This window comes from Petaurus breviceps, unplaced genomic scaffold (genome assembly GCF_028583685.1).
Source record: "Petaurus breviceps papuanus isolate PSGF00001 unplaced genomic scaffold, PetGlider_PUasm1.0 90845, whole genome shotgun sequence".
In the NCBI taxonomy this organism is placed as follows: Eukaryota; Metazoa; Chordata; class Mammalia; order Diprotodontia; family Petauridae; genus Petaurus; species Petaurus breviceps.
In genome coordinates this window covers 5,387,602-5,400,835 of record NW_027187359.1, presented here as the reverse complement: position 1 = coordinate 5,400,835, position 13,234 = coordinate 5,387,602, and the positions used below count along the sequence as shown (strand labels likewise).

General features: G+C 46.9%; 1 protein-coding gene across 3 annotated transcripts in view; it reads left to right on the top strand.

The window, feature by feature from the left end:
* The first annotated feature begins 1,844 nt into the window (after window positions 1-1,844).
* The window catches only part of DNMT3A (DNA methyltransferase 3 alpha), a 151,103-nt gene continuing 139,713 nt past the window's right edge, over window positions 1,845-13,234 (top strand). The window contains exon 1 of one of the 3 annotated variants that reach the window (XM_069071992.1): window positions 1,845-11,735. The gene's annotated coding sequence lies outside the window, so the exon portion shown is untranslated. The remainder of the gene's footprint in view (window positions 11,736-13,234) is intronic. The other 2 variants (XM_069071991.1, XM_069071993.1) reach the window with 2 other exon arrangements.

Below are 13,234 nucleotides of genomic sequence, written 5' to 3'. Positions count from 1 at the left end.
GTGGGGGGTGGGGTGGGGAAGGCGGCCCCCGCGGCTGGCAGTGCCCGGGTCGTGAACACCCGCAACTGCCCTCCCTCCCCGGCTCCCTTTTCCTCCCCTCCCCCGACCCCCTCCAACTCAGAGCTGGGCGCCCGGGGCGGCCAGGGTGAGGGCACTGGGCATTAGGTGGGTGGATGAGACTGGGGGGGGCGGGGGTGGGGGGGGGGGTTGTGGGTGTCCCCTCCCCCCCGCGGGGCGGCCCCCGCCCCCCCCCGGCTCCCCCCCCCGCCCCCCGACCCCCCCCCCCCCCCCCCCGCCCCCCCCCCCGCCCGCCCCGCTCCCTCCTCCTTCCCCATTCCCTCCTCCCCTTCCCCCAGCTCCAGTCTCAAGTTCAAGTCCATACAATGCCCGCGGGGGGCCGCTCCTCCATCCCTTCCCTCCGCTCTCCTGCAGGGGCTGGGAGTGGGGGGAGACAGGGACGACTTGGCCCCAGTCCTCTGGGCCGATCTGGCCCCCTGGGGTCTCCCATCTCTGTCATAGATAGAGAGGGGACACCCACAACCCGCTCCCCCACAACCGTCCCCCCCCCCGCCCGCCCCCATCCTGACTCTGGCTGCTGACGAATTCGTCTTGAGCCCCCCACCCTCCCTCCCCTCGGATGACGGGCTGAGAACCCAGGGGCTGGCGAATTAGGAGAGCTAGGATCCCGATTCCCCAGATAATCCTCCCCTCTGTCCTGCGGGGGAACGAAAAGGGGGTGAAGGACTGGGGACTGAGGGCAGAGCAGCGGTAGCCGCGGCAGAAAATGGCAGCCTGGCACGACCCTTCGCCCCCCCTTCCCTCCTCCCCTCCCTGGCTGGCCCGGCCCGGCCCCCTCCAGGCCCTCGGCCCCCCTGCGGGGGCGGGGGACCCTGTAGGGCCTCCCAGGGGTGGGGTGACTGGAGGAAAGAGGCGGAGGAGGAAATCTCTCGGGGAGGGGGTATCTATTGGTCGAGGGAGCTGGGAGGGGGCACTGAGGAAGGGCTGAGTTCGCTCTGGCCCTTGCCTCCCCCCCTTGGCCACCTGTGGCTCAGGGTGCGGGGTAGGAGCGTATTTGGAAACAAGCGGAGATTGGGGTGGGGGTGATCTGTCTCTCCCCACCCTCACTCGACTTTAGTTCTAACCACTCTCCCCCCACCCAGCACGGAACCCCCATCTCGGGTGCAAGGGGCGTTTGGAGCTGCACTGGGGTTGTCGAGAGTCCTGCCCCAGGCCCAGCCTTCCCCACCCCCTCCCGGCCTACGGAGCTCTGTGCGGCGCCGCAGTGTAGCGGGTGGGGGGGGGTGACAGAACGGGGGAGGCGGATGAGGATTCCCCCCCCCTCATCTCAGGTCTATCAGAGAGACTGGGGGATGGGGAAGCAGGAAAATGAGGGGGTGGCGGGGGAAGGGAAGCGGGGGCCCTGCCGGGTGTTTGGGGGACGAGAAGTGGGAACTGCTGGGCCTCTCCCGGGGGTCGCTCCCCCGCCCCCCGTTTCCCCTGCAGCAGCCTCCGCCTCCACCCCCCAACCCCCAAACAACATACACGCACACACACACAGACACACAGACACACAGACACACACGCTGGAGCTGGTGCAGACGTGTCCTTGAACGCTTCGCATCTGCACAGTGAAGGACGAGGCCTTGCGCAGGGGGGGGGAAGAAGCTTTTGGGCCCCTCTGCCCCAGAGCCCCTGGTCTCTCGCCTCCTCCGAGGGAAAGCCTACTGGGCCCAAGCCCAGAAGGAATCTCTCACCAATTCCTAGTTCTGTTGCTCATTCCCCATCCCTTCTACGAACCTCTCAAGCACCCCCTCCCCCAATCCCGAGGCGGGGGCTGAGTTGGCACAATCCCAAAACCTTACCCCTCCTTCTGCCCATTCCCCCAGTCCCTAACTCTGAGCATTACTCTGCTTATGGTACTGTGGCTGGAAAACTGCTTTTCTCTGGGCCATGGTCCCAGCTCCCAAGGCCCCCCTCTCTTTTCCTTTCTCCCATCTATTAGGCCCACCTTCTTTCCTTCTCTTCTACTCTGTAATTCCCCCCCCCTTTCTACTACCTAACTTCCCTTTTCTTTTTTCTTTTCCTTTTCCCCTCTTTAAATCACTTCTCCTCAGTTGATAGACCCAAAGGTACAGGTGAGAGTGATGCCCCAATAAGTCCCTTCTCTCTGGTCTCCTTAAGCATATAGCCTGGCAATCAGCACCTTACCCCACGATAACTCTTCTGCTTCCAACTGGGCATAGTCTAGTGGAGAATACAGCATTGGTGGAAAAGAACTCAACAAAATTATGGCCAAGGAGACATCAACCCCCACAATAAAGACAGGGCAAGGGAGATTAATGCCTCATGCTCTCTTGCCCAATGCATCCTGCTTTGGCCAAAGGGATAGTATCAGTGTCCTGTGGGGAAGCATCCCTGCCTTATGCTTCAGGATACAATGGGGAATGTTTCAGGAGACCCTGATCTCCATCCTCCACTATTGGCCAGTCACTTGTATTCAGTGGAGAATTGGCTCTTTTGAGCTTGATGAGTTTGGACAGGCTTGGAGTTAGTATAGATTTTGTCAGCAGTGCAGTTGCACCATACATTAGGGACCAGAGGAGTGCCAGTTGGACTAGGTGGCTATCTTCTCTTTTGAAGTTCACCAGGGTGCTTCCCTATCATTGTCTCAAAGGAGCTCCCTTAGCCATTCTACCCCTATCTCTCATTCTTGGGGGTTAGGTGATCTAGAAGAAATATTACATGGTGGTCCTTCTGCATCAACTAGGGGAAGGATGCAGGCAGCACATGAGATTCTTTCCCCCCTTTACCTCAGCTCTGCTTTTGGGTACCACCAATAATCTAATGCTGCTGCTTTGGGGAAACTTGGTAATTAAAAAAAAAAGTATGTGCTTGTGGATAGGCATGTGGTCCAGAGGCCAGGTTTGCCCCCTACCCATTTCCCTTTAAGGTCCCCTCCTTCCCCATTTGGGCTCTGATCTTTACCCTCAAACCACTCCTGCTCTCAATCCCTCTTTTGTCCTATTTCTACAAAGCTTTTTCTTCAGCTATCTGTCCACCAGTGTAACAGGTGTTACTTAGGAAAAGTTTAAGCTTTTAGCCCTTTCAGGGTCAACTAGAAGATCTTCTTGACCCAGAGAGTAAAATCTCTACTCAGAAATGGAATAGGTTGCTTAATGAGGAAATTACCCTTTATGCTTTAGGTAGAGGTGGAATAGTCACTGAGAGGATTCCTGCCTAGAATAGGAGATGGGACTAGGCATCTTAAAAGCCCTTCCCAGTCTGAAGCTTCTAATTCCTAATGTTGGAATAACAGGTACTGCTACAGTTAGGGAAATGTTTTTGTGCAGGAGACTATATGGAGTGTCCTTGGAATCAGACTCCTAAGAAGTACCACAACCACCTCCCCAATCTGGCTCTACATACTTCTGTTTGTGTATGTGTATTTGGTATCTCTGTATGTGAAGCTTGGTTTTTACATATATTCCAGTACTTTTTGAGTACCTTTCCCTATTTTTGTGTCTGTCAACACATGTACTATTTCACACCTGCTCTTCTGATTTGTTTCTATACAAGAATATCTATGATTCCAGTGTTTGTGCCTTTAAATATGATGGGCTCTGAGGAATGTATGTACTGTACTAGGGAATGGTAGAAGGGACTTTGATATCATCCTATCTAACCTCCTCATTTTACAGGTGAGGAAACTGAGTTCCCAGAGAGGTGAAATCTCTTGTTCAAGAACACAAAGCAAATTAGTAGGAGAGCTAGGACTTGAACCCAGAGCCCCTGACTTCCAGTTGAAGGTGACTTTCCACCACAATGTGCTGCTTTTTATCTAAGTTGATCTGCAAAGAATGAGCTCAGGGCTGGGAGTGAGATGACATGGGATCTAATACTGGCTCTGTTACTAAGCTATGGGTCATTGGGTAAACCATTAAACATCTTTAGGACTTGGTTTCTCCATCTATAAAATGGGGACCATAGATTTCAGAGGAGGAAAGGACCTCAGAGGATATCTAGTTCTGTATCATTCAAGAATCTCTGATTAACCAATCTCTAAAGGTTGTTATGAGGAACAAATGAAAGCACTATGTCAACATGGTTATTATTTAATGGGTTTTCATTAGAATCTTGCATGACTGACAGATTCTGTTTATCTAATACCTTGGCTTTTCCACTGCTCTGTGGTCTGCCATGACCATGTCAACTTAAGGAATCCAGAAATTCCAGCCCCAGTGCTGTCAGAGCCATCTTAACAGACTTCAGTGACTTGGAAAAGCTGAATCTTTCCATCAGTGCCATTTTTCTATAAACCCAGGAGTTGGCACTTCTTAGCTATGTGACCATGGGAAAGTCATTTGATCTTTCTAAGGTTCTGTTTCCACATCTGTAGAATGGGGCTAACAACACTTGTAACATCTCTCTCAGGGCTGTTGTGAGGAAGGTTCTATGTTATCCTTAAGCCTCTATGTCAGTATGAGTTATTTTATCAGTTACAATAATTTGTATTATTTCTTGGGCATCTATTTTGCTGTAAAGCACTGTGGAGAATACAAAAAGGAGTAGACAGAATCCCTCCCACTATGGAACTCACAACTCATTAGGAAGACAACATGTATAGGCTGTTATGCCAGACAACAGGTGATATGTACCAGCTGAGTGATCTAGGTAGGTGTTGCCCATAATGTCAAAGGAGGGAGAGAATCCTTTTAGCAAAGGGATCTGGGAAGCCCTTTTGGATGTAGGATTTGAACTGAGCCATGAAAGTTGGGTCATGATAAAAAAAAAAACTGTTGCCTTCCTGGTAATGCTATAAGGTTGGCAAAGGAAAGTTTCCAACTCTGTGGGGGTAGGTAGTGCAAGTGGTTTATCCTCATCTTACAGATGGGGACACCAAGACTCTAAGAGCTGTGACTTGCTGAGATGGCTAATGTCTGTGGCAGGATTTCAAACTGGGGCTTCTAGCTTTAGATCCTAAGTTCTTATCTGTACATCACATGACCTTTAAGGACTTCAGTAAGCAGAATGATGGTGGGAAAAGAATTTCAGGTAGGGGAAAACATACACTATGGTTGCCCCCTACCAAGTAGTTCAGTGTGTTGTGCCTTGAGTGCATAGTGACTGTAAAAATGTGGCCCATCTATAAGTCCTTGCACAGACTGCAAGATTTAAGAGGGACACAATAACTGTCTTCAAGTATTTTCTGGGCTGTCGTGTGGAAGAGAGATTGAGCTCATTGGGCTCAGCCTTAGGGAACAAAACCAGGAGTGATGGGTAGAAGTTCTAAAGGGGCAAATTTAGGTTAAACTTCCTAATAATTAGAACCATACAAAAATGAAGTGGGCTGCCTTGAAAGTGGCTGGCTTTCCTTAGAAGTCTTCAGGCAATGGCTAGATTCTTGTTCAGGTATGGGGTAAACAAGACAGCCTCTAAGATCTGTTCCAGCTAGGAGATTGGTGATTCTGTGTATCCTTATACAGATTGTGGTGGTGGTGGTGGTGGTGGTGTGTGTGTGTGTGTGTTTTCATCACAAAGTCCAGTGAAAGGCTTATTTGGGGCAAAAGTTTTGGGAGCTCATTGCCCAGAGAGAACAGTCGGTGGATGGGCCCCATTCCTAAGACATTGTCTGGTGGTGTTTGAGCCTGGGATTCATTTTCTCCTCTTGGTGCTCTGTCCCCCCTGATTTTCCCACACTGGAAAGATGGTTGCCTCTTCCTGGCTCTCAGGCCCTGGTTCCTGAGGCTTGGAGACTTAGTCGGGCCTAGCATGTAGATACATTTTTCCTGTTTAAGGCACTTCCTTGACTAGTCAGTCCCCTCCTGGGTTCATTTCTGATCCAGATAAATGTGGATGCGAGAAATAGCAAAATGCCATCCCCTGCATCCCCCTGACACTTGGAGCTGGCTTTGGAGTCATTAGAACATAAGAGCTCTGGAGTTTGTTCTGAAAACAAGAGAAAGCATTAACCATTCTGTGGGGCCTTCGGTCCCACTACCCAGGTGGGTAAGGAGAAGGAGGAGGAGAGGTCAAGGTTCCTGAAGTCCACTAAAATTGGCCCCAACTTTCTACTTGGGTTTGCAGCTTTCTGCTGGGCCTTGGGTCAAATGAGGAACTGACTTGACCTGCTCTCAAAGATCCCTTCCCACACAGGCCCTTCCTGCTGACGCAGCAGGAGGCAGCTTCCAAGGGCAGCCAGCTTTCTGCATTCCTGGCAGGGAGCGACCCTCATCTGGTTGGGGAGGGGGGCAGCTGAAAGAAGGTGGAATGGCAAGATCGAGAAAGGAGCTCCCCTTCTCCCTCCTACCCCATCTCCCCTCCCCACTCTTCCACTTGTCCCTGTAATGACTGGGTGTGTTTGTTATCACACAGAGAGGTCTTCAAATTATTCCTCTGGCAATGTGAGGAGCTGGATTAAATTTTATCTGGGGGACCCCATGAGTTGTTTACATTTGAGATGTGGGCAGATAGGCAAAGCAGGTCAGGAACTCATGTGGCCTTCATGGAAGGCTGGGTGTGTGTGTACATATATGCTTTGGTGTGTCCATGTGGAATCCTAATGGTAAAATAAAGACTCCAAATTCCTCTTCCTTTCATACAACCTGGAGGGCACAGTTTTAGCTTTGATTCCTTATGTCTACCCAAGTGCACTAGAGAGAAGGTCCCATCCAACAGCTCTCCTGTGTGTGCTTAGGAATCGTAATAGTCCTTTATGCTGAAATGCTTATAATGTTTTTTCCCATACTTGGCCTCAGGCACATGGAGGTGAGAGGTATGTTAGCCTCTCTTTACAGAGGAATAAACTGAGGGTCAGGGAAGTTAAATGATAGATTATAGGATGTAGATGTAGATTAAATGGGGATTACAGGATGTCAGACCTGGCAGGGACTTTCCCAAATCCTAGAAAAGGACAGAGCTAGAAAACTGTCAGATTTTTATTCAGTGTAATACACATTTATCAAGCATTTACTGTGTGCCGGGCACTGTGCTAAGCATCCGGAATACAGAGGTAGAAATTAATAGTAGCATCTTCAGATGGATTATGTTCAGTGGAGGAAATATTATGTACTTTGATTAGTATGTACAAAACACAGAGAGAAGAACAAAGTAATTTTGGTAGAGGAGCGGGGGCGGGGGGTAAGGAGAAAGTATCAGCAACTACAAGTCCAGGACTTTTCCCATGACCCCTCTGCTGACACCAATGGACCTTGAATATACAGATTTCTGTTGTTGTATAAAAATATGGGCCTCCCTGAGTAAGAAAGGCCTGGGTTCTAGTCCTGCTTCTGATATACTGATTGTGATCTCAAGTATAACTTCTCAATGTTCCCGTTCAACTCCTGAGACTATAAACTGCAGAAGAAGTGCCCATATGCATTAATAAAAGGAGTTCCTTACCTGAGAATTCCCTATAACAATAAAATCTCAGGTCTGGGACAAAATATTCTTATTCTTTCATAATTCTGTCTCTCTGTTTCTGTCTCTCCCTCTCATTTTTCTCTCTTTTTCTTTCTCCCTTTTTCTTCCCCTCTCCTCCTGTCTCTTTCTCTCTCCTATATATACATGTATTTGGGTCATATCTACAATTTTGTTGGCACAGGGAAGTTCCAGCATAGAAACATGTTAATTCATCTGAAACTTATAGATTTTGAGAGTTGCTGGAGCCAGTGAATTGTCCAGAGTCACCAAGATCCTATGGGTCAGAGACAAGATTTGAACAGTACTTCTGACTTTGTTTGTGGATGTCTACATATAGACTTGAGGGAATATGTGTTTATCTGGACACTGTATCCATGGGAGCTAGATTGAGGGGGTTAACTAGGTGGCACAGTGAATAGAGTACTGGCCCTGGGGTCAGGAGGACCTGAGTTCAAATCAAACCCTGAGGCACTATATAAACACAAACCTTATCACTTACTAGCCATGTGACCTTGGGCAAGTCACTTAACCCCAATTGACCTGCCCTACCCCCCTCCAAAAAAAAAAAAGCAAAAAAAAAAGTGAGGCATCTGCCTTCAAGGACAGATGTGTCAGTGTATACTATAGACATGGTTATATATACATGGATATGTCTAGTGTATAGATTTACCTAGTATGATAATATCTAATGTAGAGAATCAGAGCGCAGGAAGACACTTGGAAAAGTTACTTGGAAAAGTCACTTAATCCATCCTTTAACCAGAGTGCCATGATCTAGAACAGATGAAAATAAATATTCATCCTTTTTTTCCTCATTAAGTGTATTATTGATACTCTTTAAAAATTCATCTTCATTCCTCTATGGCTCCCTTCCCATCCTGTCCCCATAGAGCCCTCCCTTAAAACAGCCGAGTCCAGCTAAGGAGAAGAAATGAGCACATTAGCCATATCCGAAAACATGTGTGTATCAATATCTAGATAGACAGATAATTCCACACCTATAGCCCTGCTATCATTTCTCTGAAGTCATGATTGGTTGTTGAATTGATCAGAATTTTGGAGTCTTTCATTCTTGTTTTTCTTTACATGGATGTATTCATCATGTAAATTGTTCTCCTGGTTCTGCTTATGTGTCTTGCCATCTGATCCTAGACTTTCAGGTATGGGAGACTACACAACCCATTTTGACTTGACAGCTCTTAATGTCAGCAGGTTTCCCTTAGCATTAGCTTGAGTCCCTCATGCTATTCACCATTTTCCTTGTGTTCAGTCCTCAGAGGAGGCAGAGCCCAGATAGTTTTCATGCTGGTGGGAAGCAGTCCTGCAGAACCCCCTTGTTATGGTTAGTGGAAGGCTATGAAATGGGGGAAGAATTTCTTCCATTTCTCTCTGTCTCTCTCACACACACACACGCACACACAAACACACCAGCAAAATGTGCAAGATGGCTCTGTGCTGGACTGTGTTGGGGAGCAGTATAACTCCTATGAAGGGACAGAGCTGGACATCTTGTCCCAGTGGTGATTCTTTCACAGGGCTGCAGTAGGAGTAAAAGGGAAAGGGCACGTGATTGGACTCAGAAGACCTGGTGCTTAATCCTGGTTTTGCCACTAATTTGCTTTGTGACCTTGGGAAGGTGATATAACCTCTCTGAGATTCAGTTTCCTCCTGTTCATATCTTGCAAGGCTGTTACCAGGATCAGTGCATTGTAACCCTAAGGCACTATATAAATGTGAATTTATAATAATAGTATATTCCCCCCATTTCTCTCCCATATAACCCTCCATGCCCCTCCTTTGGCAGCAAAGTAGTGTAATGTTAAGCCTTGTGAGCAGGGAGCCGACCCACATTCTTAATGACAGTGGGTATATTCCTCAGTGGGCAATTTGCTAGACCACTCCTGAACTTGGAGGAAAGACTCTGAGCTTGTGAAGTCTGGGATCTTGACTTCTTTAGTCTTTTCCTAACTCATGTATTACAACTATTTAATCATCTTTGTGGTTCTCTGAACCATCTCCCAGTAATGGATACAACCTTCTAGAAAAAGAACTGACCAGTACTGAGGTAGATAAAGCAGGCAAGGATTAGCTTGTGTTTCCTCCTATATGTGATACAACTCTTCTGCTTTATGTTGGCAAGAATATTCTTTTGCCCATGCCCCCTAGGCACTGATGCTTTGGTGGTAGCTGGACACTAAACAGAAAGGGCACATGATCTGTGGTGAGTCTAAGCACTCAGATGTTTTCAGGCTATCCCATACCCAGCTTCCTGGAGTGTGTTTGGGAAGTTGCAGCAGAGGGACTTGTGTGTGATTTATTCAGTTGTTCAATCATTCTCAGTCTTGTCCCTATTTGAAGTTTTCTTGGCAAAGATCCTGGAGTAGTTTGTCATTTCTTTCTCATTTTATAAATGAAAAAACTAAGGCAAAAAGAGTTAAGTGACTTGCCCAGGGTCACACAGTTAAGTAAATGTCTGAGGCCAGATTTGAACTCAGGAAGATGACGAGTCTTCCTGACTCCAGGCCTGGCATTCTATCCGCTGTACCACCTAGTGGCCCATCTAAGCAAAGAGAAAATCTATGAGTTCTAGGACAGAAGAGGTGAAGAGAAGAAGTCGCTTCTTTTCCTTAGCTTGGATTGTTAGCATTTTCCCAGATTGAAAGAGTACACATACAGTATTATACTCTTATCTATGTGCTGTAGTTTTAGGTTGAAATAACAATAATTTGCATTTCCTGTTCATATTCACTTGTGGTCCACTCTGACTCCTGGATCTTTTCAACCTTGTTTACTTATATGTAGCCTTTCACTACATAGCTTCTTTTCTCTAAGTATATATCATTGAACTAATTCCTTTTTATATTTATTCTCTTTGCTTTTACATCAGACTTCACTCCACCTCTCTTTCTAATGCTAATCCTATACTTACAGGTTCTAGCCCATCACCCCCATACTGATGGGTCTAACACTGAACCCAGTACTTCTCCTTTGGGGCCATTACAAAAGGGTGAATTCCCTCAAGAAAACTCAGTAGATTCTTGACTCTCAGGCTTCCTGGCCATTTGGAGCATGTTCCAGCCCCCATCTGAATCTGCTCCCTGCCACATGGCAGTGGTTAGCAGACAACTAGCTTACAATATCGAGTGGGACTGCTTTGATGATCATGGTTCAAAAGATGTGCTTGTGGAGAAAAAGGAACTGGCAGAGAGACTGAATGAATTTTTTGCCTCTTTAGTGAAATTCCTTCCCACTCCTACAATGACCTTTGAAGTAGATAGGTTGGGGGTGCTAAATCAAGCTATGGCAAATGCATGAGACAATTTAAATCTAATCAACAAACCAGGTGTGATGTCAATCACTGGTGCATCTGACTTTGAAAGAAATTCAAAGGTGGAATTAGAGAAGGTAGGGTGAAAACAAATAACTTGTCCTTATAAATAGTTACAGCTTGTGATATTGGACAACTGGTGGATTACCAGTATGAGCCCCCCTCCCCACCCACCCTTGTTCTTAACAAGGGTTTTATATCCAGAGAGGATCTTGGGAGTTAAAGATAGACCATTGAGACTTCCTTTTTTGCCAGGCAAGCTGATGAAATCTATAGTAAAGGGTAAGGTCACTGAATATTTATACAATTCAACCTACTGGGGAAAAGGCTGCTTTAAGAAGAAATCATTCCTGATTAATTTGCTAGAATTTTCTAAAGGGATAAAATCAGCATGTGGAGAAAGATGAATCAATTTAGGTCTTTGAAAGCCTTTGACAAGGTTCCATTCTAGAGATGGGGGAGGGGAAGAGCAGGGAGCACTGTTTGGTCATGGAGACAGAAAACCCCAAAAACCTTGGGTAGAGAGAAATGGTCACTTCTCTGGTCAGAGATGAGATGGACAGCAGGGGCCTCCAGAGAGTACACAGTGGCATCTCTGTACTTGCAGATGAGATAATCTCAGTAAATAATTTTGCAAATCTTAAAGTGCTATAGAAATGTTAGCTATTATTATCACCGAGCTCTTCCAAGGGATGAAATAAGTAGCTGAAGGGTATAAACTGCAGGAAAGCCTCATGAGGCTGTGAATGAAAGGGTGGCAGACTATGTACAATGGAAGGAATGTGATGGTGGGGGGAAAGGAGGGAGATCATCACAATTGTGCTTAGAAAATGATGGGCTCTGAACTGTCACTTCTGACTCTGAAATAGGACCTCCGGAGACATCAGCCCAGTGTTCAGGTTAAGCCAGAAAGACCACCAAATCTCTCAGATGTCCACAGGAAGGCCATTGGGAACAAGACAGAAAACATTTCACCTGCCCTTCTGCTGTATGTATGAGAGCCAAATTGCTCTTACCTTAGTTGTATAGCGTACACGTATCAGTGCCATATTTGAAGGAATAATAATGACAACCTATGTTTCTATCATACTTCAGGAGTTAAAAAACACTTTATATATCCATTAACTCATTTGAGCCTTAACAACCACCCTTTGAGGTAAGTGCTACAGGTCTCATGATTCCATTTTACAGATGAGGAAACTGAGGCCTACAATAGTGAAATGACTTGACAAAGGTGATACAGATAAGGAGTGGCCCAGGCAGGATTTGAATTTATGTCCATTTATTTCAAACTCAGAACTTATTCCCACTTCACTATGCTGCCATCCCCAGGGGGCTGGTGGTAGAGCTGAATGCTATGTATGCTGAAGGGAATCATTAGAACAAACTTAGACTGACTCCTGAAATGCTAAGGTGATGGTAAATCAGGGCAATTGCCACAGCCAGCTTTTGTGAAGGACTGAGAGCTAGTGCTGCTGCTGCTGCTGCTGTTGCAGTAGGGTGGGATGGGGGGTGGACTAGTGACTCAGAGAGGCAGTGGTTGGGAAGGAGAAGGTGGCTGCTAAAAAAGACCTCCCCACACAATCAGCCCTGTCATTGGGGCTGGCTGCCTGGCAACAACACCCACTCCTCTGGTTCTGCCACCCACCACCCCCTACCACCCGCTAGGCTGCAGTTTGCCCTTTAGTAATCTCTTTTCCCCTTCAAGGATGCCCTTGATGTTGATCAGCATCCTGGTTTCACCCAGATACAGAATGTTGGTGGGGGAAGGAGGGAGAAGACAGATGGCATCCTGTGATCGGCCCCAGGCTCTACACTCCTCTTGGGATGGCCCCAGATGCAAAGAGGATGAATTTGGACCAAAAAAGTACTACTTCTGGCAGGCATAGTAAAGATTCAGAAGTTATTGACTAAGTCATTCTGAATCATGAAAGGAAACTAGGGTGATTGTGGGAAATCCCTATGATTCTGTCATTAACATCTGAGGGGGCAGGAAGACATACCTTTTTGTCTCATGTCCTTTGCTACCACAATCAGAGACAATCTTCTGACCCAGGTCTAAAATTTCAGATGTACACTGAGCTTTACCTGAGATGAATCCCATGTATGCACTGGGCCTCTGTGGGTCTTTTTTCTTTTTCAAAGAAATGGATTTTGGTCTCATAGATTTATAGATTTAGAGGAGGAAGGGACCTTAGAGGTCATTGAGTTCACCTATTTCCACTTTTTTTTTGCTTTTTGGAGTGGCAGTTGGGGTTAAGTGACTTGCCCAAGGTCACACGGCTAGTTTTGTGTTATTCACATGGCTAGTTTTGTGTTTTCCCACTTTTACAGTTAAAGGAAGCTCAGTCATCAAGGGTTTAAGTGACTTGTCCAAGGTCTTGTAGGTAGTTAGTGGAAAAGTCAGTATTTAAACTCATGCTGAGTGGACTATGACTCCTGAATCCATTGTGGAACTCTGGGGCTGAATGGGGAGAAGTCAGAGAA